Source organism: Geotrypetes seraphini, chromosome 2 (assembly GCF_902459505.1).
Source record: "Geotrypetes seraphini chromosome 2, aGeoSer1.1, whole genome shotgun sequence".
In the NCBI taxonomy this organism is placed as follows: Eukaryota; Metazoa; Chordata; class Amphibia; order Gymnophiona; family Dermophiidae; genus Geotrypetes; species Geotrypetes seraphini.
In genome coordinates this window covers 383,626,308-383,642,321 of record NC_047085.1, presented here as the reverse complement: position 1 = coordinate 383,642,321, position 16,014 = coordinate 383,626,308, and the positions used below count along the sequence as shown (strand labels likewise).

At 40.1% G+C, this 16,014-nt stretch overlaps 1 protein-coding gene across 20 annotated transcripts in view; it reads right to left on the bottom strand.

Moving 5' to 3' along the window:
* The window catches only part of TBC1D5 (TBC1 domain family member 5), a 759,729-nt gene that overhangs the window by 619,566 nt on the left and 124,149 nt on the right, over window positions 1-16,014 (bottom strand). For 17 of the 20 annotated variants that reach the window (XM_033930686.1, XM_033930692.1, XM_033930693.1 and 14 more), the window contains one exon: window positions 12,379-12,432. The exons of the other annotated variants lie outside the window; for them this stretch is intronic. The gene's annotated coding sequence lies outside the window, so the exon portion shown is untranslated. The remainder of the gene's footprint in view (window positions 1-12,378; window positions 12,433-16,014) is intronic. 20 annotated transcript variants of the gene reach the window in all.

Genomic DNA, 16,014 nt, shown 5'->3' with positions numbered 1-16,014 from the left:
CACAAGTCTCAAACACTTTAAAATCATAAGTGTACGAGGTTTGTGTGGTTAAGGAAGAGCTTACAGGAATGGGGCAGGGACAGTGACAAAACTTGTAGGGACGGGAAAATTGAATTCCTGTGGGAACAGAGAGAAATTTCTCCCCATGTCATTCTCCATTGAAAATACCACTTTTTTAAAAAAAAAAAGGTCTTGTCCCTCCAGTTCACTATTTGGCTATATTTTCTTCCATTTGCATCCTTACTTTGCAGCTTTTCTACTTCCCCAAGTGACTTCTTGTCCTTACTTCCACCAACACTAACTATAATCTATGTAGTCTACAGGGTGTCATAAACCAGAAATATAGCATCTTCTATTCATTCAACAATCAGTGGACACCAGGTAGATAAAAATCGATGATTTTTCATAATTTATTTTTAAAAAATCTGATTTTATTATTTAATTTGGATTTTTTTTATTAAAAATTTTTTCAAGAAAAAAAATCTATCTAAAGATAGTTTTTTGTTTTAAATTTAAGACACATTATACTCCAAAAGTTATTCATCAAGAAATAAAGATTAGTTTTTAATTATGTAGAATGAGACTATATATTCATGAAATGTTAAAATTTTTTGGTACACAGGAAATGCACATACAGCAGAATACTTACAGGAAGTAGCAAGAAAAGCTATAATAAAATGAGAACAAAAGTTCAAGGGCTCCTTTTACGAAGCCACGTCAGCGGTTTAACACGCGTAATAGCGCACTCTATTTTGCCAGCCACGCTAGCTGCTACCGCCTTGTAGGAATAATGCTTCACACACAAGACTCAGAGTGGGATGAGGCGACCTAAATGGATGGTCTCTCCCTCTTTTATTGAGAATCATAGTTCCACTAATGACTTAGCTAATGCTCTACAAGGTTATAATGTCAAAAAGCCTTTACAGTGAGGATTAGACCAAGGCAATACATTGTTTATATATTTCATATGATTCACAAAGTTACTATCTCACGTGACATATGAATACATAACAGTTACAATAAAGTGATTCTCAATGTGTACATTTCTGATATGTCTCAAATCTTACTATAGCATATGACAGCTCAAAGGTTATAATGCATACTCTTTAAGCTCTTAAGTCAATGCCTGCTCAGTCAAAGTCTGATTGTTGCCCATATAAGGGATGCTTAAACAAGATAAGGAATAAGATAAGGGTAAACCTATGTCAGGTTAATAAGTGGCAAGAGTCAGGGAGGAGGGAATGCCTCAGCATTCTGTCTCAAGGTGCAAACCTTGTCCTTGCTTAGAATGACAGGAGAGAGAGGGAATGAGAAACAGGGCCTCAGATCCAAACACAGGCCTAGATCTACACACAGGCCTAAACCCGCAGACAGGGCCTAGGTCAGTGTGCCGACTAGGCCTGTGTTCAGAACCACCGGTGTGCTGACCCTGCCTGTGTTCTGATGCCCTGGATCAGAACTTATCAGATCTCCATCCCTACACCGCCTCCTCTTGAGCAGGCGGTAGTTTTTCGGCTAGCGCAGGGGTTAGCGTGTGCTAAGAAGTTGCGTGTGATAAAGCCGCTAATGCGGCTTCGTAAAAGGAGCCCCAAAGGTCTAACACGCAGTTTAGTCAGACAATGCTGTACCTTCAATGTCCCAGAAATAAAAACGAATGCCATTGAAATTGCTAAATACTTCCATAAAAATTGCTAAACACACCAAATACTTCCATTAAAAATTGATATTACTAAATTGCGTATTGCTAAATATGCTTTACTTCCATAGAAAATTCCATTTTCTAAATACTAAATAAAAAATTGCTAAATATTTCCATTTTACAGCAGCAACTTTGAAAAGAATGGGTGGAACCAAGCTAATACCCCCATAAAATATTAGATGGAAATTTGTAGTGGACTGCTTTTAGTAGTATAGCAAGAACTGGCCTATTCTGATAACAGTTTGTGAACAAAACCAAGAGAAAATAGATGGCACTGGTACAGCCAAGAGCCTCAACATTGGGCTTAGGAGAAATGTTGACAATATGCTCAGAATCCTGAAACCCATTTCTGAAGCTTTAAACAAAATACAGAAAAAATAGCTGCTTTATTGCTGATGAAATTTGGAAGGAACCGAGTAAGCACTTAAAAACAGAACTGCTCAATGACAGAATTAAATTACAAGCATTAATAGAAACAAATGGGACAAGCACAGTCTCCAGCTAATTTTCTTGCAACTATTGTCAATATCTGGTATGAGGGTCAAATCTTAAGTGCTAAAAAAGAGAAGTTAGATATGACATAGGTATCCAGGAATCATTCATCTGTAATGCTAACTTTAATAAACCTTAGAGCTAAGGAGGAACCATTCAATAAATATATGTTTCCCAATAATGTTATAAAGAAAAGTCATACCAGTGAATTGGTGGAGGTCACTTATTAAGCACTTGGATTTAGGGCTCCTTTTACAAAGGTGCGCTAGGGCCTTAACGCGCGCAAGCCATTACCGCCTCCTTTTTAGGAGGTGGTACATTTTCAGCCACCACACATCAATTTTGTGAGTGCGCTAAAAACCCTAGCGCACCTTCGTAAAAGGAGCCCTTAGAGTCTGTAGAAGTAATAATTTCAGTTTTAACAGTAATAGCTTCTTCTGCTGGATTAGAAAGAATATAATCTCTCTTTGGACTCATTTATGTTAAACTGAGAAATCATTTGAGACCCAATAAAGCAGGAAAGCTTGTTTTTCTTTTCCAGGTTATGAACAAGATGAAGATGAGTGAGCTACAAAAAACAATATTTTAAGTTTTTAATGTGTGGACTTGGCTAATATTCTAAGCTTTTTTTTAAAAGATATTTTAACCACATCAGTTAACATGGATATTTAAGCAAGTACAAGAATATATACTGTATGCTATAATATTATTGTTTTGGTTAAATATAACTATTTACATTGCTATTAAGGTAATAATTATTTTTCTTCTTTCAATAAAGTACAGCAGAAAAGTTGTCCAAATATGAATGATTAATCTATTTAACTGGAGATAGTTCATCTCACAATAATCTCACAATTATTTATATGTGTATTTCTAATACTATAACCAAATCAGTAATTTTTTGACATAACTGTAAAACTAATCTGAAAAGTTATTTTTTCAAAAAATTAAATCTTCATCTTGTTCTAAGTATTATACCAGCAAGAATTAGTCTTTATGTACAAAACCATGATTTAAATCAAATCTTTCTGACTAGTGATTTAAATTGTGATTCCAAGCAATTTGAATGAAATCAAATCCACTCTAATTATAAACAACTTTCCCTCTAAGGAAATTTAGACACTGCTCTCCCATATGAGCACCACTCTTGAAAAAATATGGGACAGAAGGGACTTTTTTGAACAGAACAGGGAAGAACCGCTTCATTGTCTACTAGCTACCTCTCACAGTACTTCTGTTACTGATGGTATTATGCACACTGTAGACACTACAGAGATTTATGTACCAAAAAATCAAAATAACATATAGAAAAACAGTATAAGATATTAAACAGAATAGTATTTACAGTATTCTTGAAATATATGCAGGTATTTTAACACTTGGCGGTTAATCAGCCCTAGTTCACCAGACCGGCATCTTCCTGTTGGCCACATAGTACAGTTACTTACCATAACAGGTGTTATCCATGGACAGCAGGCAGATATTCTCACATTTGGGTGACGTCATCCACGGAGCCCCAGAACGGACAACTACCAAAGTGTACGTGTACTTTAAGAACTTTAGAAAGCCTGCGGCTGACCACACTGCACATGCGCAAGTGCCTTCCCGCCTGATATAGGGCGCACATATCCTCAGTTCAGATAGCCAGCTAAGAAGCCAATCAGGGTAGGTGGGTGGGTTGTGAGAATATCTGCATGCTGTTCCTGGATAACACCTGTTATGGTAAGTAACTGTGCTTTATCCCAGGACAAGCAGGCCATATATTCTCACATGTGGGGGACCTCCAAGCTAACTAGAATGGGATGGTGGGAATGTTGGCATAAATTTTATAATACAGTTTGGCCGAAATGGCCATCCCGTCTGGAATAGGATTCCAGACAATAGTGAAAAGTGAAGGTGTGAACCGAGGACCAAGTGGCAGCTTTGCATATTTCATCAATAGGAGAAGATCTAAGGAAAGCTACTGAAGCTTGAACCTATGGGCTGTGACTTGACCATCCAGTTGCAGCCCAGCCTGAGCATAACAAAATGAGATGCAAGCAGCCAACCAAAGGAGACAAAAAGTTGTGGAGAAGATCTATGTGATTTAGTCTTTTGCAAATAGTAGGCCAAAGCATGCTTGAAGTCCAGAGTATGAAGAGCTGTTTCTCCAAGATGAGCGTGAGGCTTAGGAAAGAATACTGGGAGTACAATAGATTGATTGAGATGAAATTTTGAAAGAATTGGGTAAGAATTTTGGATGGGTGCGGAGTACCACTTTGTCATGATGAATACTGTAAATGGTGGATCCACTACCAAAGCTTGTAGTTCACTAACTCGGCAAGCAGACGTGAGAGAAATGAAGAAAACTACTTTCCAAGTGAGATATTTAAGATGAGCTTTAGACATTGGTTCAAATAGAGGTTTCATTAAATGAGCAAGCACCGCATTGAGATTCCAAACTACTGGAGATGGTTTGAGAGGTATTTTGAAATTGAAAAGTCCTTTCATAAATCTGGAAACCACAGGGTGAGCAGAGAGATTGGTAGTAGAAGTGGCTCACTGATGCTGAAGTAAAAGGGAGAACCATAGTTGTCTGGGCCACCGAGGAGCTTTCAGAATCATGGTGGCATGTTCCTGTTTGACAAGTGTCTTGAGAATAAGTGGAAAAAAACGGAAAGCATACAGAAACTTGTCTGTCCAGTCTAGTAGAAAAGCATCTGCCTTCAGACGGAGAGGAGAGTCTGAGACAGAACTGGGGCAGCTTGTTGTTGTGGGGAGATGCAAAAAGGTCTCCTTAAGAAGGATATGGCGATACTCAAGAGGGTCCAGAGAAGAGCGACTAGGATGATAAAGGGCATGGAAAACCTTTCGTATGCTGAAAGGCTGGAGAAGCTGGGGCTCTTTACCCTGGAAAAGCGGAGACTTAGAGGGGACATGATAGAGACTTATAAAATCATGAAAGGCATAGAGAAGGTGGGGAGGGACAGTTTCTTCAGACTAGCGGGGACAACAAAAACAAGAGGGCATTCAGAAAAGTTGAAAGGAGACAGTTTCAAAACGAATGCTAGGAAGTTCTTCTTCACTCAGAGGGTGGTGGACACCTGGAATGTGCTCCCAGAGGAGGTGATAGGACAGAGTACAATATTGGGTTTCAAAAAGGGATTGGATGACTTCCTAAAGGTGCAGGGGATTGAAGGATATAGATAGAGGGTAACTATGCAGGACACTAAATGAATAGGGAATACACAATTTAGGTAAAGGATCACTTACAGGTCATGGACCTGGGGATCCGCCGCGGGAGAGGACTGCTGGGCACGATGGACCCCTGGTCTGACCCAGCAGAGGCAATGCTTATGTTCTTATGTGTACTTGAGGAGTCCCCCATTGAGAAAAAATTTGATGAAGAGTAGGTGAATTGAGTGTCCATTTGTGTGGTTGCAGAATGCGACTTAATTTGTCTGCCAGTGAATTTTCCTCTCCATGAATATAGACAACTTTGAGAAAAATGTTATGAGGAATTGCCCAATTCCAAATTTTCTGAGCTTTCTGGAAAGGAGAAGAGATCCTGTTCCTCCTTGTTTGTTCACGTAGTACATAGCTGTACAAATGAGTACGACTAGATTGTGAAGATGTTGAAAAGCCTTGAGAGCATTGAAAATCGCTCTGCGTTCCAACAGATTTATATGACGACAATGATCTGTGGTTGACCAGTGACCTTGAGTATGGAGACCAACTAAATTAGCTTCCCAAGCGTGGGTTGACGAATCTGTTGTGAGAACCTTCTGGTGGGGAGGTGTTTAAAACAGCAAACCTCTGGATAGATTGGAAGAGAGCATCCATCATTGAAGAGATTGCTGCAGAGAAAATGTTTCTGCAATATGCTGGGAAAATGGATAAAGAGCCTGCGACCACTGAGAAGCCAGCATCCACTGAGGAATCCTTAGGTGAAGCCGGGCAAAAGGAGTCACGTGAACTGTAGAGGCTATGTGGCCTAGAAGAACCATCATGTGCCTCGCTGAAAGTGAAGGAAGGAGGGATACCTGATGGCAAAGGTGTATGAGAGCATCCTGACATTGCTGAGGAAGGGATGGTCTGAGCTACACAGTATCTAGAAGAGCTCCAATAAATTTCAGAGTCTGAGAAGGCTGCGGTTGAGATTTGGGAAAGTTGATTTCAAATTTTGTAGAAATAGTATAGTCTTTTGTGTCACTACAGCAACCCCCTGAAATGAGGGGTCTTTGATGAGTCAATCATCCAGATATGGAAAAACTTGGAAACTGTGATTTCGCAAGGATAGTGCCACCACTACCAGGCACTTGGTGAAAACTCTGGAAGATAATGCAAGGCCGAAAGGCAGAACCTTGTATTGGTAATGATGATTCCCCACCCCAAATCTGAGAAACTTGCACGAGGTTGGGTGAATCGGAATGTGAGTGTAAGCCTCCTTGAGATCCGGAGATCATAACCAATCGTGATCTAGAAGGAGATATAAGAATGCCAGAGACATTATCAGAAACTTTTCTTTGACAAGAAATTTGTTGAGAAGGTCCAATATTGGTAGAACACCTCCCATCTTCTTTGGGACGAGGAAATAGCGGGAATAAAACCATGTGTTCTGCTGGGCCAATGTTAACCTGCTCAATGGCATTGAGAATGAGCAGAGATTCGACTTCCTGGAGGAGAAGAGAGGACTGAAGACGGTTGGAAGGAAACTCTCTTGGAGGATGATCTGGAGGAATACTGAGGAAATGAAGAGAATAACCTTCTCGAATGATATTGAGAACCCAGAGATCAGAAGTGATGAGTTGGCAGCGATGATGGTAATAAAGCAGGTGACTTCTGATGGGGATAGGGAGATACAGAGATAGCTTAACTGAGATTATACTCTCGAGTAGTCGGTCAAAAAGGCTGATTTGCTTTTGGAGCAGCTGAGATTTGAGCTTTCTGAGGACGCTACTGACGCTGTTTCTTCTGTTGAGGTCCGGACAGAGGAGTAGATTTTGGAGTATAGCGCCTCTGGTATGAAGAAGATGGCTTGTAGTTTCGAGGCAGAGGATTTAACCTTAGGCCTGAGAAATGAATTGAAAGACTTTTCATGTTCTGAAAGCTTCTTAATTACATTGTGAATGGTGTCCCCAAAAAGCTCGTCTCCTAGGCAGGGGATATTAGGTAACCGGTCTTGAAGGTTAGGATCCATGTCTGCTACCCTTAACCATGCCAGCTTCCTCATGGCTACTGAGATTGCCGATACTCTAGAAGAGAGCTCAAAAGCATAAGAGGATTGCACCATGTGTTGCCTGAGCTGCTGAAGAGTATGAAACATGTGTTGAAACTGATTTCCGATGTGATGGCAAATATTTGAAGTAAGTTGGCATAGTCTTGACTCAGTATTTCAAATAGCAAGTGAAATAAAAGTTGTAATTTATGACTTTATTAGCGAGCATGGAATTCTGGTACAGACATAACCGCCTAGAACTAATGTGGTGTGGCAGTATACAAAAATAAAGTTATTATTATTATTATCTACCAAACATGTCCATTGAGCGGCCCTCATGCCCTGGAGGCACAGTAGTGTAGATTTTAGAAGGGGCAGATTTTTAAAGAATGGACTCCACTATAAGAAACTAGTGAGAGAGCTGAGGCTTATCAAAACCAGGAATGGGGATGATTCTGTATTGTGAGTCAAGCTTTTTGGGAGCAGCTGGTACAGAATAAGGGGAGTCCCAATTTTTACAGAGTTTCCTTCATGATACCATGTAAGGGAAGCTTGAGTAGTTCCTTAGAAGGATGTTTGATATCCATAGTCTCCATATACTCCTCTGAATATTTGGAGTCTGCTTCCAATTTTACCATCAGGCACTCATCTGCCTGATGAAATGGGTAAAAGAGACCAGCTCAGAAGGAAAAGGCTCTCTATGGGAAGTAGAGCGAGGAGAATGCTCTTCCTGGGAACCATAAGCTTCCGTAGAAGATGGAGATGCCGCATGAACAGACTTGAGATGGAGATCTGAGTCCACAGGAATGGAAGGAGAATGGTACCTATGTTTTGGGAATTACCAACACGATGAAGAAGGTGAAACAGACTTCTTGCACTTGTCCGAGTACGTAGGAGAAATCTGCTTGGACTTAGATGAATACTTCCCAGATTTGGTAGATGGAAGACATGGAGACAAATGCCTGAAACAGCTAGAACAATGTCCGGAAGAATGATGCTTCTGCATACATTCAGGGGAAGGTGATCGGTGCCTTGAAGAATGATGCTACATTGAAGGTGTGTGATGCTTAGAGGAGTAACGCTTAGGTGAAGGAGACCAGTACCTGGAGGAGCGATGCTTTAGTAAAGGAGACCGGTGTCTTGAAGAAGCATGGCTCGATGATGATTGATGATGATGATGATGATCGGTGTCGAGAAGGGAGTACCGATGAGTGGTACCTGAATCTCGCATGGAATGACGCTTAGGCTGGGCTGGTACTGGAGGAGCTGACATGGAAGTAACCATCTGGAACATATCCCCAAACTCCAATTTAAAGAGAGCATCGAGCTTCTCTTTGAAGGATTGCACCGATACCTGTGGCTTGGATGCTGGTATCAAAGGTGCCATGGCTTGCTCCGGAGAGGATGGCATTAGATGAAGATTCATCCCTCGAAGTTGAAGCGAGCCGCATTAATGGTCTCTGTTTGGCAGGTACGACTTGACTCTGTACCTTAGTGGCCTGAGACACCATCTGGGAAGTTGGTGACTTCTTAGCTGGCTTACCTGACAGGGCTATCACCTGCAATACCGACATGGAAGCAGGTACCTCAGACGATGGTGATGCCTTTGACGTTGATGGCTTGGACGGTGTCGAAGGTACCTGTGATGTCTCCATGGTATCGAAGAGTAGTTTCTGTTGAAGGCGGCAACTTTTAATGGAATGCTTCTGAAGCATGAAGCAGCGCAAACAAGATTCTACGCGGTGGTCTGGGCCCAGGCACTGGATACACCATTTGTGGGGATCAGTTAAAGAAATAGTGCGCTGGCACCTGCCACACTTTTTAAAGCCGGTTAATGGGTGGGACATGGGAGGCAAAACCGCCTCAGCCAAGTCAAGCCCTGAGGGCTGAGGTAACATAGTAACATAGTAGATGACGGCAGATAAAGACCTGAATGGTCCATCCAGTCTGCCCAACCTGATTCAATTTAAATTTTTTTTTTTTTTTTTTTTCTTCTTAGCTATTTCTGGGCAAGAATCCAAAGCTTTACCCGGTGCTGTGCTTGGGTTCCAACTTCCAAAATCTCTGTTAAGACTTACTCCAGCCCATCTACACCCTCCCAGCCATTCAAGCCCTCCCCTGCCCATCCTCCACCAAACGGCCATACACAGACAGAGACCGTGCAAGTCTGCCCAGTAACTGGCCTAGTTCAATATTTAATATTATTTTCTGATTCTAAATCTTCTGTGTTCATCCCACGCTTCTTTGAACTCAGTCATAGTTTTACTCTCCACCACCTCTCTCGGGAGCGCATTCCAGGCATCCACTACCCTCTCCGTAAAGTCGAATTTCCTAACATTGCCCCTGAATCTACCACCTCTCAACCTCAAATTATGTCCTCTGGTTTTACCATTTTCCTTTCTCTGGAAAAGATTTTGTTCTACGTTAATACCCTTCAAGTATTTGAATGTCTGAATCATATCTCCCCTGTCTCTCCTTTCCTCTAGGATATACATATTCAGGGCTTCCAGTCTCTCCTCATACGTCTTCTGGCGCAAGCCTCCTATCATTTTCGTCACCCTCCTCTGGACCGCCTCAAGTCTTCTTACGTCTTTCGCCAGATACGGTCTCCAAAACTGAACACAATACTCCAAGTGGGGCCTCACCAATGACCTGTACAGGGGCATCAACACCTTCTTCCTTCTACTGACTACGCCTCTCTTTATACAACCCAGCATCCTTCTGGCAGCAGCCACTGCCTTGTCACACTGTTTTTTCGCCTTTAGATCTTCGGACACTATCACCCCAAGGTCCCTCTCCCCGTCCGTGCATATCAGCTTCTCTCCTCCTAGCATATACGGTTCCTTCCTATTATTAATCCCCAAATGCATTACTCTGCATTTCTTTGCATTGAATTTTAGTTGCCAGGCATTAGACCATTCCTCTAACTTTTGCAGATCCTTTTTCATATTTTCCACTCCCTCTTCGGTGTCTATTCTGTTACAAATCTTGGTATCATCTGCAAAAAGGCACACTTTTCCTTCTAACTCTTCAGCAATGTCACTCACAAACATATTGAACAGGATTGGCCCCAGCACCGAACCCTGAGGGACTCCACTAGTCACCTTTCCTTCCTTCGAGCGACTTCCATTAACCACCACCCTCTGGCGTCTGTCCGACAGCCGGTTTCTGACCCAGTTCACCATTTTGAGTCCTAACTTCAGCCCTTCAAGTTTGTTCAACAGCCTCCTATGAGGAACTGTATCAAAGGCTTTGCTGAAATCCAAGTAAATTACATCTAGCATATGTCCTCGATCCAGCTCTCTGGTCACCCAATCAAAAAATTCAATCAGGTTCGTTTGGCACGATTTACCTTTTGTAAAGCCATGTTGCCTCGGATCCTGTAACCCATTAGATTCAAGGTGGAGACAAAGGCCCCGCCGTCAAAAATGGCTAAAGAGAAAAATAAAAGGAATGAAAAGTTCTTTACTTTTTTTGAAAAGAAACTATACGTAAGAAATAAACATTAAAAATACGCGCAAGCGGGAAGGCAAGCACAAAAAAATTAACAAATGGAGTGACTGAACAGCTCCACAGAAAACATTGAACTGAGGAGGTGCGCACCCTACGTTGAGCAGGAAGGCACTCATGCATACGCAGTGCAGTCAGCCGTGAACTTTCTAAAGTTTTTAAAGTGTACGTACACTTTGGTAGCTGTCCGTACCAGGGCTCTGTGGATGACGTGACCCACATGTGAGAATATGCTGCCCACTTGTCCTGGGATAAGAACAGTAATGGTCAGTAGTACTCTAACAGAAATTGAAGTTACTATTAACTATAAAATAATTTATCTAGCAATATTTTTGGTAGGCTGCCAAAAGGCCACCAGGCTTCAGCTCCACTAGCCTTTAGTTTGCTGATTACTTAACATGGTTAGACCAGCTGAAAACTAGGGAACAATTCTATGCAAACAATAGAAGCTTTAATATAGCCCCAAATCAAATTTACCAGTATATTGATTATACGGGCAAGTATAAAAAATGTTTACAATTCAACGTGGGTCCAAACAGCACAAAAATTATAATGTGAGGAAAAGGACCTCAAACACCTAGACCATGGGTCACACTCCAAGTCTTTAATGGGGTAATGAATTTTATCATCCGTCCTGAAAAACCTCAATTTTCTCAAATTTTTTAAATTTAGTTTTATAATTTTAATGCTGTCAAAAAATATAATTTGGATATTTCACACAAACCAGAACCACAAAAATTGAAACACTTACCCCCTCTTCTATTAAACTGCGCTAGCAGTTTTAGCGCAGAGAGCCACGCTGAATGGCCCGCATTGCTTCTGACGCTCAAAGAAACTCTATAAGCGTCGGGAGCAGCGCGGGCCATTCAGCGTGGCTCACCACACTACAAACTGCTAGTGCAGTTTAATAGAAGAGGCCCTTAACTTATATTATCAAGTTAAGTTTTTTAATTTTTGTGGTTTTGGTTCATGTGAAATATTCAAATTATATCTTTTGACAGCATTAAAATTATAAAAAAAAATTAAAAAATTTGAGAAAATTGTGAGGTTTTTCAGGACGGATGATAAAATTTGTGACCCCATTAAAAGTCATTTTCCTCACATTTTTTACATTATAATTTTTGTGCTGTTTGGACCCAATTGAATTGTAAATGTTATTTATACTTGCCTGTGAAAACTAGGGAAACCAGGGCTCAAATCTCACTGAAGTTGTTTGAGATCTTGGACTTGCACTTCTTAACCTTTCATTGCCTCAAATAAAAATTATAAGCCCTCCAGAGACATGAAAAATACCTACTGTACTTGAATGTAGTTTGCTTGACCAAGACCATGACAAAGAAAGATGTGATCTAATCCAAATCCAATATCAGGTTTAGTATAAAATAATACAAAACACGACAAATGTCACTCAGAACCTACAGAGCAATTCCAGGATACCATAATAACAGTAACTTCCACAATTCTCACAATAAGCACTTACCTATGACAAAAGAGTACCAAAAACACTGCATTGAGAACTAGAACATCAATAAACCTATTGGAACAAGAAACAAACCAGATGAAAACAGATCAATCATGCAATCAATGCTAACAGAAAAACATGTGTCTTTCAAACATACATAATACCACAACTATATTTCTTAATGCCGCTCTCTCTTCTTAATAAATTGCTTTAGTCAAACTATCAGGGCTTCAGACATGCCATTTGGTCACCACACAATTTTTTGTGTTTGCTTGGTTGCCAAAATTCTTCTCACTGGCTTTGGCTTCTTCACTAGCCCCTACTCAATGTTTCACAATTTTTTGGGTTTTTTTAAGTGCTTCATTATATCTCGAACTTATTAAAGTGCTTAAAATGCTTAATGTCAATAACTTAACCGTTATAAAAACTGGTTAAAACTTATCTTATTATATTCTTTTTCTTGATGATCTTATCTCATCGGGAAAGGGACCTGTCATATCCGACATGTTTCGCCGACAGGCTGCTTCAAAAAAATTTCTATGTGGATCAGGATGGTGCAGAATAAGTTGTGAAGGGGGGACCTTTTCTTGAAGCAGCCTGTCGGCGAAACATGTCGGATATGACAGGTCCCTTTCCCGATGAGATAAAATCATCAAGAAAAAGAATATAACAAGATAAGTTTTAACCAGTTTTTATAACGGTTAAGTTATTGACATTAAGCACTTTAAGCACTTTAATAAGTTTGAGATATAATGAAGCACTTAAAAAAAACCAAAAAATTGTGAAACATATTGAGTAGGGTCTAGTGAAGAAGCCATAGCCAGTGAAAAGAATTTTGGCAACTAAGCAAACACAAAAAATTGTGTGGTGACCAAATGGCATGTCTGAAGCCCTGATAGTTTGACTAAAGCAATTTATTAAGAAGAGAGAGTGGCATTGGGAGATATAGTTGTGGTATTATGAATGGTTTACCAATGCCAGAGTATTGACTGAGATTATAATGTCTTTCAAACATATAGCATACAGCCCTTCACCCAATATAGGATAAGTAACCAAAATATAAAAATTAAACTGAACCCCAAGAAGCCAGACTCTTTATACAATGCAACAGAAGAAAAAGCAGTGTGTCCCACTGTACTGTGCAAAATATGATAGCAGACTGATATATTCCAATCCCATCACACATTATGCAAATAAAACAAACAAAAAAAAAAATTAGACCTTTTTTGGACTAAATTAATTTTACAATTACTTTTCAGAGGCCAAAACTTCCATCCTCAGGTCAAGACAGTATACTGTTATTATGGTATCCTGTCCTGACCTGAGAAAGAATGTTTGGATCTCTAAAGTTAGTCAAAAAAGTATTAAAATTAATCCAATGTAAAGATAACATCTTATTTCCATTTTCTATTTTTATTTATTAATGTTTATTATCACAGCTGCGACACTACTTTATCTTAAACTAAAAATAAAATTCTTTTAAACCTTTCTTGTCTGGCAGTTTTCTTTTTTCAGTTGTGTTGATACCAGTCTTTAGTTTCTGCTTTCCTTATTTTGCCAGGATTTCCTGTTCATTTGTCAGATTTATCTCCTCCCTTTTCTTTCAGCTTTGTTCAATTTACTTTTTGCCTGTACCCAATCCTTAATTTCACTCTTTTTACTGTGTCCACTTACAGCTTGTCACCTTTTTCACTCACCCTGGCTCTCCTATTTCACTTCCTTTTATTCTCTATCATCTAACCTCTGTCTTCTCACTTCCATCCAATATCTGCCCCCTCTCTCATTTCTGCATCAATCCGTCTGCCGCCTCTCTCCTCCTCACTTCCATCTAGCATTTGTCCTCCCTCTCCTCCCCACTTGCATCCAGCATTTGCCCTTCTTCTCCTACCTGCTTACATCCAGCAAGTGAACTTCTGTCCTCCCTAACTTCTATCCTGCATCTGACTCCTTTCCTGACACCAAATCAGCATCAGCAAAACAAACTACAAACATTGTGGGACTGCATTGTACCTTCCCACTGCTACCAGCTCTGGCTTGGAACAAGACGTGACTGGAGGAGGCAGGGCTGGCAGCTGAGTTTAGGTACAGTGTAGTTGAGTGGGTTGTATTTTGTTTTGCTGCTGCTGTTGATTTGGGAGAACAGCAGTAGCAACAATGATATTGGCTGGAGGCAGTGAAAAGCAGGAAGAGCAGGGTCTCCGATGGACAAGCTATGCAGTAAGCCAGGACAGATGCACAGCTTAGAGCAGTGGTCTCAAACACGCGGCCCGGGGGCCACATGCGGCCCGCCAGGTACTATTTTGAGGTCCTCGGTATGTTTATCATAATCACAAAAGTAAAATAAAACAGTTTCTTGATCATATGTCTCTTTAGCTATAAATGACAATATTATTATTAAGACATAGCCAAAAGGAAAGATTTATAAACTATAAAGAGTTTTACCTCATGCAAAATTGTCATTTCTTTAATAAGACATTAACTATTTATTTCTGAGGCCCTCCAAGTACCTACAAATCGAAAATGTGGCCCTGCAAAGGGTTTGAGTTTGAGACCACTGGCTTAGAGGGAACATTGATTGTAAGGAAGATATTTGCTGTATGTAAATGCAACTCATCTTAAGCTACTATTGAAAAAGGTGTACACTAAATCTAAACAAATCATTTTAAATTTTTCTCAAACAGTTGTCTCATTTTTCTTTCCCTACTAGTTATCTTAATAAAGGAATGGAAATCCATTAAGTATGGCTACTGATGGACAAAAGGATAAACTACCTCAATTTAACATGCATACTGAAACATAACTAAAAATGACTAAGCCAAACAAAAAAAAATTGCTTATTTTTATTGAGATTAAAGAGGGAATGGGGAGGAGGCTTCTTTTTAAACTGCTGTGGTCTTCTAGCTCAGTTAAAAGTGGGACCATTACCAGTGCCATGAACCTTCATTTGCAGATATCAAGATTTTTTTTGACAGCTAGGGGCCCTTTTACTAAGCTGTGGGAAAAAGTGGCCTTAGTGCACCCTTAAGTTGGGCTTTTCTGCACGTTTAAGACCATTTTTACCACATAATCCATTTTCCATTTATTCAGTTAATGGCCATGCACTAATGTTGCTATTAGTTAGTGAGAACCTTCAAACACTCACCAAAATTAGGCTATTAATTCAATATATCATCAAACAGTGTTTTGCAGGATCTTCAGAATGATGTTAGAAACAATGTTTGTATCGCACAGCTTAGCTCTTCATTGCTCTCATATTTTTATCCTCTTTCATAGTGATAATCTTCCCAACTCATTATTAATTGCTAAACTTTGTTTTTCATATTTTCTAGTAGTGATAGTGAATGAACGTATCTGAACATCCCCCTCATATACAAAAATATTTTCAGAGATAACCATAAAATTAAATGAATGGTCAAAAAAGAAACAGGGAGCTAGCCTTGCTTTCCCTTCCATAAACTTTACTCAATTGCCAGTCCCAATATTAAGAAAAAAAATATCAGGTTTCATGAACATTCCCTTTTTCTTTTTTTGTCTGAGCCCTGCTTGCCTGCAGACTTCGAGCTGACGGCAGCATCAGTCAGTAGAAGACGCCACTTTCAGCAGCCCTGGAAGTGTTCCCTTTCTGCTTCAGTTTCCTGTCCCCGCTTCTGGGCT